Source organism: Macaca mulatta, chromosome 4 (assembly GCF_049350105.2).
Source record: "Macaca mulatta isolate MMU2019108-1 chromosome 4, T2T-MMU8v2.0, whole genome shotgun sequence".
Classification (NCBI taxonomy): domain Eukaryota; kingdom Metazoa; phylum Chordata; class Mammalia; order Primates; family Cercopithecidae; genus Macaca; species Macaca mulatta.
The window spans coordinates 143653446-143674299 of NC_133409.1; the positions used below are offsets into that span (position 1 = coordinate 143653446).

Here is a 20854-nt window from a genome sequence, read left to right on the forward strand (position 1 = left end):
TTTTTCTAATTCAGTGAAAAATGATACTGATACTTTGATAGGAATAGCATTGAATCTGTAGATTGCATTGAGCAGATGGCCATTTTCATGATAGTAGTTCTTCAGTCCATGAGCATGGAATATTTTTCCATTCATTTGTGTCATCTGTAATTTCAGCAGTGTTTTGTAGTTGTCCTTGTAGAGATCTTTTACCTCCTTATTTAGATGTATTCCTAGTTGTTTTTTGTTTTGTTTTGTTTTTTTCCCTATATGTGTCTGACTATTGTAAATGGGATTGCATTCTTGATTTGGCTTTCAACTTGAATGTTATTAGTGTATGGAAATGCTACTGATTTTTGTACATTGATTTTGTATTCTGAAACTATTATGAAAACCTTTGTGCACACAAACTAGAAAATCGAGAAGAAATTGATCAATTCTTGGAAACAGACAACTTCCTAAAATTGAATCAGGTAGAAATTGAAACCCTGAACAAACCAATATCAAGTTTCGAAATGGAATCAGTCATAGTAAACTTAGCAACCAAAACAAACAAAAAAACCCCACAAAACAAAAACCCTAGACCAGATGGATTCACAGCCAAATTCTACCAGCCATTCAGAAAAGAGCTGGTGGTACCTATTCTACCCATAATACTGAAAAGAGGAGAGACTCCTCCGTACCTCATTCTGTGAAGCTGGTATCACCCTGATATCCTGGCAAAGACACGGGAGAAAAGAAAACTACAGGCCAATATCCTTGGTGAAATAGATGCAAAAATCTTCAGCAAAATACTAGCAAACCAAATCCAGCAGCACATCAAAAAGTTAATTCCCCATGATCAAGTAGGCTTTATTCCTGGGATGCAAGATTGGTTCAACATACTCACGTGAATAAATGTAATTTACCACATAAACAAAATTTAAAACATATGATCATCTTAATAGATGCACAGAAAGCTTTTGGTAAAATCCAACATCTCTTCATGATAAAAAAAAAACCCTCAAACTAGGCATCAAAGGAACATACCTCAAAATCGTAAGAGCCATCTATGACAAACTCATAGCCAGCATCATACTGAAGGGGCAAAAGCTAGAAGCATTCTCCTTGAAAACATTAAAAAAAGGGCGTCCACTCTCACCATGCCTATTCAACATAGTACTGAAAGTCCTAGCCAGAGAAGTCAGGCAAGAGAAAGAAATAAGAGTCATCCAAATAGGAAGAGAGGAAGTCAAATTATCTCTTTTCGTCGACAGTATGATTCTGTACTTGGAAAACCCTAAAGGCTCCACCAATAGGCTCCTAGACCTGATAGATTCTTTTTTCTTTTCTTTCTTTTTTTTTTTTTTTTTTTTTTTTAGAAAGACAGGGTCACACTGCGTCATTTAGGCTGGAATGCAGTGGGAAAATCATGCCCCACTTTACCCTGGAACTCGTGGTCTCAAGTTACCCTCTAACCTCTGGAGTAGCTAGGACTGCAGGCACACACCACCACACCTGGCTGGTTTTATTTTTTATTTTTTCTAGAAACAGGGTCTCACTGGGTTGCCCAGGCTGGTTCAAACTCCTGGGCTAAAGTGATTGTCCTGCCTTGACCTCCCAGAGTGCTGGGATTATAGGCATGAACCACCAAGAATTCTTAAAACAACTCTTGGAGGCAGGCTTTATTTATTATCTTCATTTCATACAGCCCCAGAAGGGTTAAGTAATTTCTCTAAGATCTCAGAATCAGAAAAGTGGATTCTGACTTGGCTATATCCAGCTTCACAGTTGGTTATGTTATACATTGTCACTGAGAAAGAACCTACTCTCATATCTAAATAACTCTTCCCCCCTTATTTGTAAGGCTTAGAAGATAATGTTCCTGGCCTGGGACCTCTGTTTTTTGGGAAGCTTTGTGTATAATATTGGCATTATCAAGGGATTCTGACAGAGTCCTCATAGTGATATCCTAATACCTGTTTTTATAAATAGGTAGAAGGCTTACATTATTACATTGTTGTCGTAATGCCTGGAAGAAGGAGAAAAATTATTTTATTAGCTAAGATATGGTTTATAACATAGGTAATGCCTACAATTTTCCAGACACTGAGTATTTCATTTGGTCTTACCCAGGAAATAAGTATTATTATCCAACTATTGTATTTCACAAATGAGGAAACTGAGGCTTTGAGAATGTTGAACTTATAATCACATGGCAAGAACATAACAGCTGGGACTGAAGCTGAGGTCTGTCTGACTCTAAAGATCTTTTTATTTTTATTTTTATTTTATTATTTATTTATTTAGAGACTGAGTCTTCCTCTTGTCACCCAGGCTGGAGTGCAGTGGCACGATCTCAGCTCACTGTAGCCTCTGCCTCCGGGGTCAAGCGATTCTCCTGCCTCAGCCTCCTGAGTAGCTGGGATTACAGGCGCCTGCCACCACTGCCAGCTAGTTATTGTATTTTTAGTAGAGACCGGGTTTTGTCAAGTTGAGCAGACTGTTCTCAAACTCCTGACCTCGTGATCCGCCCACCTTTGCCTCCCAAAGTGCTGGGATTACAGACGTGAGCCACCGTGCCTGGCCCTTTTGTTTTTCTTTTTTTTTTTTTTTTTTTTGGCGAGACAGAGTCTCGCTCTGTCCCCCAAAGCGGGACACCTGTAATTCCAGGCACCTGTAATTCCAGTTGGAGTGCAATGGCCCGATCTCGGCTCACTGCAACCTCCACCTTCCGGGTTCTAGCGATTCTCCTGCCTCAGCCTCCCAAGTAGCTGGAATTACAGGTGCCTGCTACTACGTCTGGCTAAGTTTTGTATTTTTAGTAGAGACGAGTTTTCACCATATCGGTCAGGCTGGTCTCGAACTCCCGTCCTCAGGTGATCCACCCTCCTTGGCCTCCTAAAATGCTGGGATTACAGGCGTGAGCCACCGCGCCCAGCCGAAGGTCTTTTTAAACACACAGTGCTGTCTTTTCCATCTCTGTTTATCATCTTGTGGCATTATCTTTGTTTTTTGTGAGGCTTCAAAGATTAAAAAAAAAGTTTTATTTTGGACTTTGGATTCTGAAGTAATAGCTTTTACTCCTGGATGATCACATCAGTCTCTCTCTCTCCCTCTCTCTCACACACACACATACACACATACACATGCACACACTTTATAGGACAAGGATAATATCCATATGCTTGCTATATATCTCTTAATCTTCTAAAAGCATTTACCATTTGACTTTCCAGACCCCTTAGTAGGTCTGGAATCTGGCAGTTGTCAGATATACATTTGAATGCTTAAATTAATAACTCAAGATTTTAATTTTGCTGTTATAGTTAGTGAATGGTGCCAGATTGAAATCATTTTCATGATCAAAGAGTGGGATGCATACTAGTTATCATTTTATTTTGTCTTTTTATACTATGATGATAGGCCATGCAGACAGAAAATATTAAAATGTAGAATGTTAGGATGGACCTCTGGGATGTGATTCTAGTGCCCTGAGAAACCTTTCTAGTTCCCAAAGACAGAGGCATTTCCATGATGACTGTGGCCTTTCATATATGATGCCCTTGTTAGCTGAATATTCATTACCTCAAGCCTTGCAGTTTTGAAGGTTGCATAGGGAAACAGAGGTAATCATAGTATAAAAATGTTCACTAATGAACTGTCCACGTGTAAAATTAGTTCCCACTCAAACATTCATCCCTGTGAATTCTATTCCTGCACATCCCATTAGTTATAGTGTTTTACTGATTGTCGGAAGATGTAAAATCAGTGTACTCAATTGCAAAGTCAAATGGCAGATTTTGCAAAAATATGAGAAATAAAGATTTCATGAAATAGAGAAAAGTGAGGCTGAAAAGCCGCCAGAGTGACATATGAAGCCATTGGCAAATAAAATTCTGGCAGCTTGAGACCAGTGAATAATTGAAAAAGGGAAAATCCACCAAAATGATGACATGGTAGGCATTTCAAAAGAAGAATCTGATTAAAAATTGAAGGGATGTTGGTCATGTCCAGGTATTTTTGGAAGAATATTCTTCACTATAATTGTGCTGGGGAAGTTAGGAAATGCTAGAAAAACTAAAAGATACCTAACAACTGTTTATCATTACTACTACTACTACTACGACTACTACTACTACTACTACTACTACTATTTTGGTTAGCATATAGTTGCATTTATTACATACATTTTGTTAAGTAGAAGATTAAATATATACTTACATTTAATCTCGATTTTTAATGTAATGAAACCCCTTTTCTACATTCACTATGGAATTTTTGTCCTTATTTCAAGTGAATTCACTTTAAATGTCCTTTTTCAGATAACTGTGGTTCTGGAATAATGAGAACCTCGTGTAATGGGTTACATACTTGTCTTTATGTGTCTATGTGTCTTCCCTCTCCAGTTTTGCCGGTAATGAACAGCAGCAACAAACACTGGCAAGGAGAGTTAGAGATGGGGTGAGTCATCCTTAGTAAAATTATCTTTTAACCAGTGAGGCAAAGAAACAAAACCTTGATGAGCAATAACCTATTCTAGAAGAATAGCTAACCAGCAGATTATACTTTTATCTTGGAGAAAGGACTCCAGGTCACTCATTAAATCAAAAGGCATTACATAAATAAAGATTTCCAGTTTGGGGGTGCTGGAGGGGACTGTAGCAATATTGTTTTTGAAGTCGTTGTTTCTCTTTAGTAGCATCACCCAGAGCTTTGATGTTACTCAGACTCTAAGATGAATACATTTTGGAGCTTCCTAATCCATTTGAACAGGAAAACGTGTTTGTAACTTTACCAGCCTTAATTTGGCCCACTGGTAGACTTGGCAGGCTCCGCTGCAACAGCAAGAGTGGAGTCCAACGTACCCTGCTGGCTGCTTTCACTACAGCCAAGGTTCTGGAAGCCCATTATTTCTGAGGATACCATTCCTTTTTTTTTTTTAAAGTCTTAGAGTCTGGGGAATACCCCAAGGTTGTGATAGTATCCAAAATCCAGTATTTTGGGGATTTTGAAATCTGTGAAAAGAACATATATCACTTGAAACTACAGTGCACAATTGATTTTCTGGTAACTTCCAAACAGTATGCAAGCCCCGTTCTAATAAAATCAGAAGATTATTTTTTGGGGACTTGAAAAGTAAATGTATACCTTAAAGCTATTCTCTAAATAGAGCTCATTCATTATGACCCACATTTGCATTCGTGCCTCCCTTGAACATAGGCCAGAATATTTATCTACAATTTAAGTAGCAACACGTTAGTTAAGTGCTTGATTTAAAGTAGCTGGCATTTCCATTTATTTGTCTTTTATTGGAAAAGTTCATTCCTCTGAGAGGGATTGAATTAGTCATTGTATAGTTTAGATAAGTCCCTTGATTTGGGGACAAAACATTCACAAGATTTGTGTGGCTGTCTATAACATCTGTGTGATGGGCACATCATGAATCTCTTAATAGTTATGAGATTGCTTTTCACTCAAAAGTATGATGTGTGACTGACTCCTCCTCCATTTTATGGCAAATCATGTAGCTCATATATCATGCTAGCCATGAATCTTAATTTATATTTGTCTAAGGATTTGACTCTGAGATTTACCTTCTTAGATGCTGAAAATATTCAATACCATATGGTTTCTTTTATTAGTATGATCAAGAATGTGTTTTCATCAAAATGTTGAAAAGTTGACACCGAGATGGCTAAACTAGTAAATAATGTATTTTGTTTAATGTCTTTCATGTGCCTGGTATGAAAAAATATGTAGAAATTCATTGAACCCAGAACTTCCTGTTCTCAATGGTTTAGTAATCAGTCTTAGATTTTTTTTTTTTTTCAATTAGAGACAAGGTTTTGCTCTGTCACCCAGACTGGAGTGCAGTGGCATAGTCATAGCTCACTGCAGCCTTGAACTGCTGGGCTCAACTGATCTTCCCACCTCAGCCTCCCAAGTAGCTGAGACTACACATGCCACAACACTCAGCTAGTCAAAGAAATTTTAAGTTCTATCATTTAGCTAGATTATTAACGGTAAGTCTTGCCATTACCTCTTTTTTTACAACGGTGGAAGGATTATTTGTGTTGGCTTTGGCTCTTATGACACAGAGGATCCTACATTTTCTAGAATCTTTTAAAAATACTTTTTGCTCTTGATCTTTTGGAGAGGTCATCCCTCAACTAGTATTAGGGAATATAGTGTAAGGGATAACCAGTTTGTTCTTCTCCAACACTCAAAACATCAGGCTTAAAGAAGCTAGAATTAAGTTAAGCTGGCTGAGATGACAGCTTTGTGTTGGATCTGTTTTAGAGACCAGCCTGCCCCCTCCAAATCTAATCAATATCAAGTGAAATTGTATTCCCCTCACCACTGTCTTGGCATTAATTTGACTTTCAGATTGATCCATCATGGTATGGTAATCCAGTTTGTCTTCTGCCCCCTTTGTTTTCATCATACTTAGGGTCTGATGACTTTTCCTGATACAGTCAGCCCTGTGTGTCCACACATAGAACCAACTGCAGATTGAAAATATTTGGGGGAAAAAAGACAATAAAAATAACAATACAATTTAAAAAATACAAATATAAAAAACAATACAGTGCACCAGCTATATACATAGCATTTATATTGTATTAGGTATAAGTAATCTAGCGGTGATTTAAAATATACAGGATTTGACTGATGTGGGTTGAAGAAAAAAATGTATACAGCAGGTTGTGTGTAGGTTATACTATACAAATACTATGCCATTTGATGTAAGGGACTTGAGCATCTGTGAATTTTGATATTCTTGGTGGGAGTATAGGGGTCCTGGAACCAATCCCCCATGCATACAAAGGGACGAATATATATTAATATTATGCTAACCTAATTAGTCAGAGTCCAGGATGTTGATCAGGCTATATTTACCATGCAGCCATAGAGCCCTCTTTTCTTTCTTTCTTTATTTTTTATTTTTTATTTTTTATTTTCTTTTCTGGAGTGCAATGGCACAACCTCGGCTCACTGCAACCTCTGCCTCCCAGGGTCAAGTAATTCTCCTGCCTCAGCCTCCCAAGTAGCTGGAATAACAGGCTCTTGCCACCACACTTGGCTAATTTTTGTATTTTTGGTAGAGACGGGGTTTCACCATGTTGACCAGCCTGGTCTCGAACTCCTAACCTCAGGTGATTCACCTGTCTCAGCCTCCCAAAATGCTGGGATTACAGGCATGAGCCACCATACCCAGCGCATTTTTATATATATTTTTTAATCTTTGGGATTGGGCCAGCCTTGCCGTCTTGTTCTTCTTCTTGAGAGTATCTTGCCTTCATGAGGTAGTCCTGCCATTACTTCCCCTTTCTGGACTACCTTTATACTTCCTCTTTCCATACAGTCAGTGTAGTAAGTTCAACCAGAACACTTTGTGCAACCCAGGCATTCATCCCGTATCTCACTCTTGTTCTCTCTTTGCATGTAAGCTTAAGTATGCTGGACACTGCTTCCGATTTCTGTACTGTGTGGTTGACCTGAAGATAGGAAAATCCCAAGATACAGAATTGGACTTAAGATAGAGGCCCTTAATTGCATCTTGATCCTAAGCCAAATGTTCCAGTCCAGTTTTACTGTATTCCTGCTTTGTGATATTTAGATGCTGAGCCACCTCATAGTATCATACTTTGATTTTCATTCAGCTTGTGATTTCGTATTCTTTTCTATAAATGCAAATGCATACGGAGAGAATGGTAAATGGCAAAGCAGGAATTCCTGGGTCTTCGGCCACCACACTCTTAAAATCGCTAATAATTTCTACATTCTGGGTGTTTGTAAAATCTTCCTGGGTGTCTGTAAAGTCTTCCTTTCTTTATCCCGCTGCCTTAAACCCTGCCTTTAACATCTCTATAGCTTGGACCTTGCAGGCCTCTTTACACTTTTCTAATCCATTCTCCCCACTGCTGTGATCCTAAAATGCAGACTAAACCTATTGTTCGCCAGTGTAAAACCTTTGAGTGGCTCCTCCTCGTCTATACCATGAAACCCAAGATCCATAACACAGAGGCAGTATAGTGTATTGGTTCAGGGTGCAGTTCTAGAGTCAGTCTGCCTGGCTTTGAATTTGGCTTTCATTTATTAGCTGAGTGATTTTTGGCCAAGTTACTTACCCTCTTTGTCCTCAGTTTGCACACCTATAAAATGGAAATAACAATAGTGGCTTCTTTGTAGAAGGTTTGCTATGATGTTTAAATTGCATGAGAATAATATAAAGGGATTAAAACAATGCCTAGAGTAGAGTAACACTTAGTAAGTGTTAGATCCTGGCCTACTTTGCTAGTCTCATTTCCTGCTGAAACATTAAGCACCAATCAAACCAAACTGCTTCGAGATTCCAAGTGTACACTGTGCTAGTTCATTGTTCTGTATCTTTAAACATGATATGCCCTTTGCCCGGAATGAACATCGCCCTGCCTGATGCCTGAGCATTGTCTTCCCTCTGAAGATTCCCAAACCAGTCTGAATAACCTGAGTATTGTAGGTATTAAAGATTCAGTGAAGTACAGATTGCACAACATGTCTGTCTTCATAGAAATTATGTTCTACTGGGGAGAAAGAGACAACAAAATAAATAAATAAAGCAAGAAAGAGGATGTTTATGGGGTGGGTTTGCAATTTCAAATAGGCAAGGCCTCATTATAAAGGTGACATCCGAGTAAAGACCTGAAGATTAAGGAACAAGCCAATGTGGGCAAAGAGTGTTCCAGGCTGAGGGAACAGCAACTGGCTCTGGTATGCTCCTGGAATAGTAAGGAGGGCACTAGGGCTGAAGCTGAAGAGAAAGTAGTATAAGACAGTGTCAGAAAAGAAATGGGGCCAGATTGCAGAGTGCTTGGTTGAGTGAGATTGACAGCCACTGGAGGGTATTGAGCCAAGGAATCCTGTGATTTGATTGTTGTAACTTCTAGGTAGACCATAGGTTATATAAGAGCAGACACATTCTAACAAGAATAATTTAGACAAAAGATGGTGGTGGCTTGGATGAGGGTAGAAGCAGTGGAGGTAGGGATTGCTTTAGATTCTGCCATATTTTGAAGGTAGAGCCAGTGGCATTGGCTAATAGATTTGATATGGGGTAAGAAAAAAAAGAAAGAGGACGGGCGTGGTGGCTTATGCCTGTAATCCCAGCACTTTGGGAGGCCAAGGTGGGCAGATCACGAGGTCAGGAGATTGAGACCATCCTGGCTAACATGGTGAAACACCGTCTCTACTAAAAATACAAAAAATTAGCTAGGTGCGGTAGCACGTGCCTGTAGTCCCGGTTACTTGGGAGGCTGAGGCAGGAGAATCACTTGAACCCAGGAGGCATAGGTTGCAGTGAGCCGAGATCACGTCACTACACTCCAGCCTGGGCAACACAGCGAGACAATGTCTCAAAAAAAAAAAAAAAAAGGAATCAAGGATGATATCAATATTTTTACCTGAACAACTGAAAGGATAGAACTCTATTAGACTGAGATAAGGACAGTGAAGAATAGGTTTTGGAGTAGCTCAGTTTGAACATTTTAGATCTGAGATGCCTTTTAGATGTCCAGGTGGAGATGTTGAAGAGGAAGTTGAATATATGTCTAACGTCCAAGGGAGAAGTCTGCACTGGATACGTAAATTTAGGAGTTATTAAGCCATGAGACTGGATGAGGTACCAGAGGAAGATCCAGTACACAAGACTGAGAAAGAGCTCTGCCTGTGAGGCAGGGGCAAAGTGGTGGCTCGGTGAGGATAGTTTCTTGAAAGCCAAGGAGGGAAGTGTTTTCACAGAGGATGGAGTGATCAACTGTGTCGGGTGCCAAGAGGTCATGTAAGATGAAAACTGATGATTGATGACTAGATTTTGCAAAATGGAGATCCTGAATGCCCTTGAGAAGCAGTTTTAGAGGAGTGGTAGGAGGAAAGCTGAATAGGAGTAGGTTCAAAATGGAAAGAGGGACTGGGAACAGCATGTATGGACAACTATTTTGAGAAACTTACCTGTGAAAGAAAGGAAAGCAGTAGGGTGGTGGTTCCCTACTCTGAAGGCTTAGCTGCACAGTCACTTCTGGTGTCAACTGTCTGGGAGAAGTTATTTTTGCAGAAACCTTGTTATTACCATTAAGATTTTTTTTTTTTTTTCCTCTCCTGACAGCTGTCATTTTGGATTGCTTCTCTCCTTTAGTTTGACAGTTCCTAAGTTAGGACCTACTGAAATCTTACTTTCTTCTTGATTCTCAAACAGTAAGCAAAAAAGAGCCAGCCTGTTTGGGGACAAACATACTGCCCTCCAGAGCAGTTTGCCAGGGCTCTCAGTTTAGAGACATCACATTTCTTAAGACTTGGGGCAATGCCATGGGAACAAAGGATGGCTAATTTATCTTGAGTGCTTCTGTGCTAGCACAGTGTTGAGTGTTTTCTATCCATTATCTATTTAACCATAATAGCTGGTTGGGTGATACAGATGTGTGAAGAGAAACTTACAGTTAAATAACTGGGATTTAGCATCATGTTTTATCTTTCTAGTGTTGATAGCTCATTGGAATACTGAGGGATGTTTTGCGAATGTCTCTGAAGTGCGAGGCGCATTTTTGAAACTGGGCATTAAAAGGAGTCACATTGTAGGTTACTTTTAAAAAATACTATGAACTTCTGGTTAAGAAGATAGCCTTCACTTCAGTTTATACTGAGAGACTAGATTTGGGGAAAAACAGCCCAATCCAATGAAAATCCTCCAAGAGATCTTAAATCCTTAGAATTTACAAGTCACCTTTACCCATCGGTTCTCTTGTCCCTTTCTGCAGTTATTGATTTTTCCTGGTGCCTTTTCTGTAATGTCTGCCTGGCCCTATCCATTTCCTTATGGATTTATTGCTCATCTTTTTACATTGCTCTCTTTAGAGGAATACTATGTCAAACTTTTATCCCTTTTATCAGGTTACAACAATTTAAAAGTAGATTGTGCTCTTGGCCTAAACATATTGACAATGACCCTTAACAGTATTTGAATTATAGTGTGGTTTTCAGGTAAACATCTTAGTACACTGTTTCTTTTTGTGTATGGACCTCACTTCTTTACCTATTTACATATCTCTAGGGAAAGATTAATGTGTGAGTTGGGAAAAAAATATTTTGCTTTGAAATTGCTCTATTCTTTCTTTCAAGATGCCATCTAGGAATGCACTATTTTGAACTTTGTAGGCACATTTTCATTTTAAAAGAAGAGGAAAAATGACTTGAAAAAATGTGTTGGCAAAACCTGAAAAGAAAGCTCTACAAAAAAAGCCCGACAAGAGAACAGGAAGAAATGATTACTGATGATTTCAATTTTCAGTAAATTACAAAGCATACATAATAGACTTCGAAGAGAGATGATTCCTATGGCATACTTCATGCTGCCTTCACAGATAAGTGTGTAAATGAAAGGGAAATGAATTGTTTCAGCCTGAAAAATCTATACCATTTTGGTGGAGTGAAAATGAGTGAAATTGAAATAATCCTATCACTTCTTACTGAAAATATAATATATAAATGTTTTTGATGTGTTTCTAGAGAACAGTGTACTTACAGATTTGTTGCAGAGAAACATAATTTTGAGTCAGAGGTAACTAAATGAGTATAAAAAATAAGGGTATAGTAATGTTTTATGTAATTTATACTGCAAAATTTGAAAATTTGAAATATTGCTGTGTAAGTAGGAATGTTTTTCAACTCCTTAGAACTTAGCAAAATTTTCACAATGGAAAATAAACTTCATTCATATATTCATTTAACACATAATTACTGAAAGCCTACAATGTGCCAGATAATATTAATAAGACAGAAAAAGTCCCTGCCACTAAGGAGCTTATATTTTAGAAGTGAAGATGGATAATAAATAAGCTATCATATAGCTAATTCTACCATTTCACTTATCATATGATATGTGTTGTGAAGTTTAGGATTCTTTGAGAGTTCCTCCCTGAGGAAATGATGTTTAAGCTGAGACTTCTAGGCGGTAACCAGGTGAAGGAGAGGGAGAGGTGGTGCAGGATGAAGGAATAGCATGTACAGAGACCTTGAGATGAGAAGGAACTTGATGGGCTGAAAGAACTGAGAAAAGCAAAAAGTTGGACAATGTGGTTGGAGCAAGTAAACAAGGATAGAGAAGGTGAGAGTGTTGTGGATTTTGAACTTTATTATGAGAACAAGGAGAAGCTATTAAAGGATTTGTTTTAGCAGGTTAATATTTATTTTATCTTATTTTATTTTTTTGAGACAGAGTCTTGTTCTGTCACCCAGGTTGGAGTGCAGCATCATGATCACAGCTCATTGCAGCCTCGACTTTCCAGGCTTAAGCAATCCTCCCGTCTCAGCCTCCTGAGTAGCTGGGACTACTGGCATGCTCCACCATGCCCAGCTAATTATTAGTATTTTTTGTAGAGACAAGGTTTTGCCATATTGCTCAGTGAGAGATGTGTCACTCTTCCTTTCACTTGAACACTTAGAGGACATTGTCACAATTGGCCTACTTTCAATATTGTCATGTTTCAGGGAATAGGGAGGCCCAATGAGAGAGAGGGACATGGGGGAAGAGCCAGTTGATGGAGCAATCAGATAAATGGAGCAACATTTATCCATTGAGTTCACCATTTTGTATGGATGAGGCTCGTGATGCCCCAAATACAATTACAATGGTAACATCAAAGATCACTGATAACAGATCACCATAGGCTCACGCCTGTGATCCCAACACTTTGGGAGGCTGAGGTGGGTGGATCACCTGAGGTCGGGAGTTCGAGACCAGCCTGACCAACATGATGAAACCCCACCTCTACTAAAAATACAATATTAGCTGGGCGTGGTGGCAGGCACCTGTAATCCCAGCTTTTTGGGAGGCTGAGGCAGGAGAATCACTTGAACCCGGGAGGTGGAGGTTGCGGTGAGCCGAGATCATGCCACTTCGTCACTACTTCAGCCTGGGCAACAGAGTGAGACTCTGTCTCCAAAAAAACAAAACAAAAAAAACAAACAAGATTATCATAACAGATATAATAATAATGAAAAGATTTGAAATATTGCAAGAATTACCAAAACGTGACAGATTTATGAAGCAAGCATATGCTGTTGGAAATATAGTGCTAATATGCTTGCCCAAAATAGAGTTGCTGGAAACCTTCAAGTTTTGAAAAACACAGTATCTGCAGTATAATAAATCAAAGAGAAATAGAACGAAGTATGTTTGCATTAAAAAATCACCATGTGTATCAATTAGGGATACATTTTAGTACAAATCACAGGAAATTTTGGCTTAAATAATTGGGGTGTTTATTCTTATTAGATGATAGGTTGGTATAGGAATTCAGCAGTACCTTCAGAAGCCAGGCTATTTCTGTCTTTCCACTCTGATATTCTTGGTATGTTGGCATTTGTCCTCATTCTTGTCTTTGTAGATCCATCTCCAGCCCCTTGTCAATATTCCAGGCAGGAAGAACAAGAAAGTCTAACAGGAAGGGGCAAGGCCTATATCAGGAAAGAGAAAACTCATCGGATAGAACCTTTGTGTCATCCTACATCCCTTTTTCTCATGTACCACATCTAATCCATCAGCAAATCCTAGGGGCCCTGCCTTCAGAATATATAGAGAATTGGAACCACTTTTTACCATATCCACTGCTACTACCTGATCCAAGCCATCACCTTCTCTGTTACATTATTGCAGTGGCTTGATACCTGGTCTACCTGCTTCCATTCTCACATTCCTATAGTCTGTTCTCAACCCCTGGAGCATTTTGTGTGTGTGTGTGTGTGTGTGTTTTTAATATTAAGGCGTAGGTCACATATAAAATTCATTCTTTTAAAGTGTGCAATTCAGTGTTTCTTAGTATATTCCCAAAGTTGTGCAACCATCACCACTATCTAAACCAAGAGATTGTTCCTTTCTAAACATAAGTCAAAACCTTCTTAAAACTGTCCAATTATGGCCGGGCATGGTGGCTCATGCCTGTAATCCCAGCACTCTGGGAGGCCGAGGCTGGTGGATCACCAGAGGTCAAGAGGTCAAGAGGTCAAGACCAGCCTGGCCAACATGGTGAAACCTGTCTCTACTAAAAATACAAAATTTACTTGGGTGTGGTGGCACATGCCTGTAATCCTAGCTACTTGGGAGGCTGAGGCAGGAGAATTGCTTGAACCCGAGAGGCGGAGGTTGCAGTGAGCCGAGATTACGCCACTGCACTCCAGCCTGGGAGACAGTGCAAGACTCTGTCTAAAAAAACAAACAAACAAACAAAAACTGTCCGGTCATTTCTCATCTCAGGGTAAAAGCCAAACTTCCTGAATGTTCTGCAGTGCCCTACATGATCTGACTTCCTGTTATCTCAGACTTCATCTCCTATAACCATCTCCCCTTATCACTCTTTTTTTTTTTTTGAGACAGATTTTTGTTCTTGTTGCCCAGACTGAAGTGCAATGGCATGGTCTTGGCTCACTGCAACCTCCGCCTCCTGGGTTCAAGCAATTCTCCTGCCTTAGCCTCCCAAGTAGCTGGGTTTACAGGTGCTTGCCACGACGCCCGGCTAATTTTTGTATTGTTAGTAGAGACGGGGTTTCACCATGTTGGCCAACCTGGTCTCGAACTCCTGACATCAGATCCACCCGCCTCAGCCTCCCAAAGTGCTGAGATTACAGGCGTGAGCCACCAAGCCTGGCCCACACCCTCATCACTCTTCAACTGCATTGGCCTCCTTACTGTTCCACACCAGATGAGCTCTTGCTACAGATCCTGTACTCTTGCTGTTCCCTCTACCTGGAATGCTTCCTTTCTCACCTCCTTCCAGGTTTCCTCAGATGACACCCTTTCAGTGGGCTGTTTCCTGACCACTCTATTTAAAATTGTAGCACCCTCTCCATATACATACATGTACACACATACACACACTCACACACATTCACAGCACTCCCTCTTTCCCCTTATGTTTTTATTCAGTTTTTATCAGCTTATAATATATAGTTATCTCTCAGTATCCATGGGGACTCCCATGGATACTAAAATCCCCAGATACTCAAGTTTCTTATATAAAATGGTATAGTATTTGCACATAACCTATACATATCCTCCTGCATACTTAAAGTCATCTCTGGATTACTTACAATACCTAATATGATATGAATACTATGTAAATAGTTGTTATACTGTAATGGTTTTTAAGTTTTACAATTTTTATTATTTTTAAAAAATGTTTTTGATCTACAGTTGGTTGGTTGAATCTATGGATGTAGAATGCATGGATATGGAGAACCGACTTACTATATAATTTACTAACTTTTGTTTATCATCTGTCCCTCCCTATTAGATTATAAATTCCTTCAGGGAAGGGTTTTTGGTTGTTTGAGCTCAGTACCATGAACAGGTGCAATGTGTATTTTTTGAATGAGTAAATGAACTCTGTCATGGCATCCCAACCTGCAAAAAAGGCTAGCCTCCAGATTAGAAAAAATGAGAAATGAATTGTAAATGGGTATTGACTGAGTGCATTGAAAATTGTAAGAGCTCTTATTGTAGTGCATTGTTTATTTGACAAACATTTATTACTAAGTGCCAATCACTGCAATTATAATGGCAAGTAACACATTCATGGTCCCTGCATCATTTACATTCTAGAGGGGTGATATATACAATAGATAAATAAAACAGTAAACAAGGTAATGTTAAAGAGCAATGATTGCTATGAAGAAAATCAGACAAGGTGATGGAAAGTGAACATGGTGAGGGTGGGTTATAGGCTTGGGTGGGGAAGTAGGGTAATGCCTCTGTTGCCAGAGGAGACCTTTTTAGAAAGTCATGTTTGAGCTAACACCTGAATAACAGGGAAAAGTCACCCATGTGGATATCTGTGAGAAGAGCCTTTCTAGATTGGTGACAAGGACAAGAAAGAAGGCTTGTTTGGATAGAGCATAGTGAGTCAGGGGAGGGGCAGGAGATGAGACTGGACAGGTCAGATTATGCAGGGCCTTTTAGGTAAGAGTTTAGATTTTTATTTTAAGACAATATGAAGTCATTAGAAGGTTTAATCAGGGAAGTGATATGATCTGGTTCACATTTTAATGGAGTTAAAGAAATAAAATAGAATGTAGTTCACGAACTCTTTTGCTTTCAGTAGCCGGGTAGTATAAAAGTATAAAACAGATCCTTAGAAGCAAAATAATATTGCATTGATAATAGCAACTTTCTTTGGGCCTAAGTGTTAGGAGGCAATGGAGGGCATAGACCCTGTGTTAAGAGGTGTAGCCTCTCCTGAGTCCCACCCAGGTTAGGCCAAGTGGAATCATATGCCCAGTGCTGCCAGCTTTTTTAATTTTCCAAGAGAAGTAAAGAATCTAGAGTGTTTTGTTAAACTCTTCGATTTATAAATATTATCAATTAATTTAAGTAGTTTATAAAAATATTATGGGCCAGATGGAATAGCCTTGACGGTCAGATAGGATCTCATAGATGGCACTTTGCAATTTCTGGATTAGTGTGATGGCAGTGGAAATGCAGGGGGAAAAATGAGATTGAGGTATATTTTGAGGGTGGTAATGACAAATATAACGGATAGAGTGGATGTGGAAGAGAATGGGTAGAGAAGAGAATGAGAGAGGGAGACATCCTTGACACTGGGTTTTTGGCTTGAACAGCTGGGTGAATGGGGGTACAATTTAATGAGATACAGAAACCAGTAAGAAAGACATACGTGGGTGTGGGAAGACCAAACATTTAGTTGAGACTTACCAAGTTTGAGATGCATGTGAGTCATCAAATGGAAGTTTCCAGAGAGATTTGGATACACAAGACTTGTTTTTAGAAAACAGGTCTTGTGTGTATATAAGAGATAACAAATTGAGAGTTACTGATACATAGTTTGTAGCTGTTGGGTAGATGAAATCAACTAGGGAAAGAGTAGTGAAGGCCACCTGTCCAGGCTTTTCTAACAAAAATTAGAATAAATATGAATAATATGCACTTCACTTCAGGAGTCTTTCATCTGAATTGACCAGAAACATTGTCTTTAAGTTGCTATTCATCATTGCACTTGCATCCAGCATTAAGACAGCTACTGTGTTTTCTTGACTTGATGTCCTTCTCATCAAGCTGTGAATGTATGTGGAAGAGAAGGGCTCTGTTTAGTACAGACCATGGGAAGGCAATGCTGTGTATCAAGTATTGCCACTCTAGCATGTAACATCATAGAACGCAGCATGAGATACATCACATCTCTGCTTTGCTTTGGAGTTAATTCAGAGTAGTGATTTTATGTTTTTAAAAAATTTATACTTAAACCCTTAGGTATCTTAATATTCGCTTCCAGTGAGGCACCGCTGAAGCTCTCCTGCTAGTCAGCACAAGTCTTTGCTGTCCAGGGATACCAGTGTTTTCTTGAGATAGACTTTTTATTCTATAAATCTTTATAAAGTTTGCACTTTGGGTTGACCTTCAGGTATAAGACATACTGCCTTTGTTTAGTACTTAAAAAAGAACAAAAAGTAAATCTGAACAGAGCCAGGCTTTCTTTTTCTTAGAATTTTGTGTCTGCTTTTATACCACATAAGTGCCCAGAGGCATCTTAAGATGGACATGATTTTACCAATCTTAAATAAAAAATAAATGCTTTATAGTTTTGGGATTTGCAAGTGTGTAATATGCTGCAAGCCAGCGGAATCTGTTGTAATACAATAAAGTTTATTGTAACATAAACCAATTTATCAAAAATATGGCTCATGGATTACTAGCCTAATCCATAAAATCAGACCTCCTATGGAACATTTCATATTAATTTATTATACCTCCACCATGTGTATTATTACTTAGCACTTATTACATGCCAGTGACTTCTTAGGCACTGAACAAAATCAAAAGATGGAACTTGACCCAGGCCAAAAAGTTGTTTGATGTTTTGGCACAGTAGCAAGGTAGAAGAAGAAAAGTCGTACTTTCCTGTGTGCCCCCATTTTGGTGCCTGTGCCCGTAGTATACTTTTGAGTCCTAAACTATCTCAGCCCCATTTTAAAATTTGGAATACATATAGAAGTGCTTATGAGTCACATGTCCCATTCATTTTAGGTATTGATAAAGAACCTTGATTTTTAAGGAAAAAGCGCTAAGAACATCAGCATCCATGCCCTGTGAGAAGCCTTTAAGATCGGCAATCCAGCCACCTAAAAGTTTCTAGAAATATTTGTTTCTCTTAGCCTGTGAACTCTAATAGAGCACAATTTTTCTTTAGTTGCACGTCTATGAGCGTAATTCCGTATCAAGCCTAACACAGAATCATGTTTTAAAATATCTTATTTTTAACACCTGTAGTCAAATCTCATTTATCTCTCACAGTTGGTTTACTTTCTATTTTATTTGTGGTGGGCTTTTATACCCATATTGAATTGGTTTAACTACTAGTTTTCCTTTCATCATTTGGCTTGTACCCAAGGAACTTAGTTTATTTTTCATATTATTCTGAGAAAATGTGATGAAATAAATCGCTTTTAAAAATTAATAAACTGTTCAAAGCCAACTAGTAGTGGTTTGCAAGTTATTTTTGATCATCTGTGCTTCTACCTTTGGTTAATATCAAAAGTTGTCTGTGGCACAATATAATTCTTGAGCACAACAGTGGTCTTTTGGTTATAAATACTTATAACATCAGCCGTCTATCCTATTTGAATTTACACACCAGAGTCTCAGATTCTTTACTGAACACCTACCCATATTTGAAATTAGTGTTAACCCCAGGTTCATTTCGTTAGAGGAATAAATATACTTAATAAGGCTGAAGTTGGTATTATTGGGTTGAACTAAGATACAGTCATTAATTAATGTCACATTCATTGTTGACATTGAATATGGGAAATGTTATTAAAAATTTGGTAAACAGGTCTGGGTGCAGTGGCTCATGCCTGTAATCCCAGTGCTTTGGGAGGCCAAGACAGGAGGATTGCTTGAGGCCAGGAGTTTGAGACCAGCCCAGGCAACATAGCGAGATTCTATCTCTACAAAAAAACTTAAAAATTAGTTAGGTTTGCTGTTATCCCAGCACTTTGGGAGGCTGAGGTCGGTAAATCACTTGAGCTCAGGAGTTTGAGACCATCCTGGACAACATGGGCAAGACCCTGTCTCAAAAACAACAACAACCCCTCCCACCCCATGTGCCAAAATTAGCTGGATGTGGTGGTGTGTGCCTGTAGTCCCAGCTAGTCAAGAGGCTGGGGTGTAGGGATCACATGAGCCTGGGAGGCAGAGGTTGCAGTGAGCTGAGATTGCACCACTGAACTCTAGTCTTGGCTACAGAGCGAGACTCTGTCTCAAAAAAAAAAAAAAAAAGAAAGAAAAGAAAAAAAAGAAACAACTGGTTAGATATGGTGGCACATGCCTGTAGGCCCAGCTACTCTGGAGACTAAGGTGGGAGGATGGCTTGAGCCCAAGTATTTGAGGTTACGGTGAGCTATGATTGCACCACTGCGCCCAGGCTGGGTGTCTCTTTTGGAGGGGATAAAAGATAGACAAAGGACTGTTTGCTAAGGTAAATTTTGATGAAAAATTAATCTAGATAATAATTTGGGGGTATTGAAATTACTTCTGCTTATATATAGGAAACGTTAGAAGAAATTGCTCCTGCTTATATATAAGAATGTTAAAGTATTATGTAGATAACGTCTGTCACTCCCAGGATGTACTTGGATTGCAGAATTAAAATCACAATGCATACTTTATCATTTCTCCCACTCCTCCCACTCCATTTGCCTTTTATTATTAGTGTTGACAATGCATGTGTTTCTCAGAAACCCCTTAATTTCCCCAAAGTAATTTGCAATTCTGTCTCTTGGGTTTAACACTATGGACTTAACCATTACTTTTTTATCTTAAAAAAACTAATGAATTCCTAGGCATCAAGTGTGTAGGAATAGATTTATACTGAGATATTCTTTCTGACAAATTAGTACTTCAGTACTACAAATTTGCAAAGAGTGGTTTTGGATTCTAACATGTGGGTCTGATGTTTAATTTTATCAATAACTGTTAGTAAGGGTACAGATTAAACAATTGCATCAAAGAGACCCAATGACATTGATAAAAGTAGAAGGTTATTTTTCTCTCACTTAACAGTCCAGGGCTGACAGGCAGGCTCTTTCTTATGACCTCACGGTACTCAGGCTGGCAAGGTGGCTCTGCCGTCCTGCATGGGTGACTTCCATGGTTCCTTTGGTGGACTCTGTGATAGCAGAGGAGAGTATGCCCAATGTATTAAGGCCAAGGCTTGAAAGTGTTATACATCACTACCACTCACTTCCTTTGGTGAGAACTTAGCTATTGGCTACACCTACTGGCAAAGGAAAATGGAAAGTGTAGTCTTAAGTTCAGTAGCCATGTGCCAGCTAAAATTTGCTGTAGAAGGGAGGACAAGTTTTAAAGGTCTTCCACTCAGTCTTTTATCTAATGTTTTCTTTGTGCATAGCATAAAATTCCATGTCATATTGTCAATACCTTGGAGCCAAAATGAAGCACTTTCTCTAACTCCCCATTCTCACCTCTCAAAAATAAATAAAAATTAAAGAGATACGCTTGCCCTTGTGTTAAAGTGGAAGATTAACCAGATACGTTAGATCTGGAAAATCTGCAGAAATTGATAGAATTATTTCCTGCCCTGCAGGAGTCTTTGATAATTTGTGTATATTTACATATCCACAAAAATACGTCCATCAGAAGTCCTGCTGGCCATTTGTGGAAGATAATAAAAGGAAATTCAAACTGAGATAAATTCTGGAAGAGTATATCAAAGCACTTTATAGGGGTGTGGTTGTTTCCAAGGTTAAGAGTGTGGCTATTGTAGTCTGATGCCTTTGTTCATTTGGAACATTTAACTCTGTTTTTTGGAGTAGAGACTTATCAAGT

At 38.9% G+C, this 20854-nt stretch overlaps 1 protein-coding gene across 6 annotated transcripts in view; it reads left to right on the forward strand.

Annotated features, from left to right (window-relative positions):
* The window catches only part of BTBD9 (BTB domain containing 9), a 481979-nt gene that overhangs the window by 82097 nt on the left and 379028 nt on the right, over window positions 1–20854 (forward strand). The window lies entirely within an intron of this gene.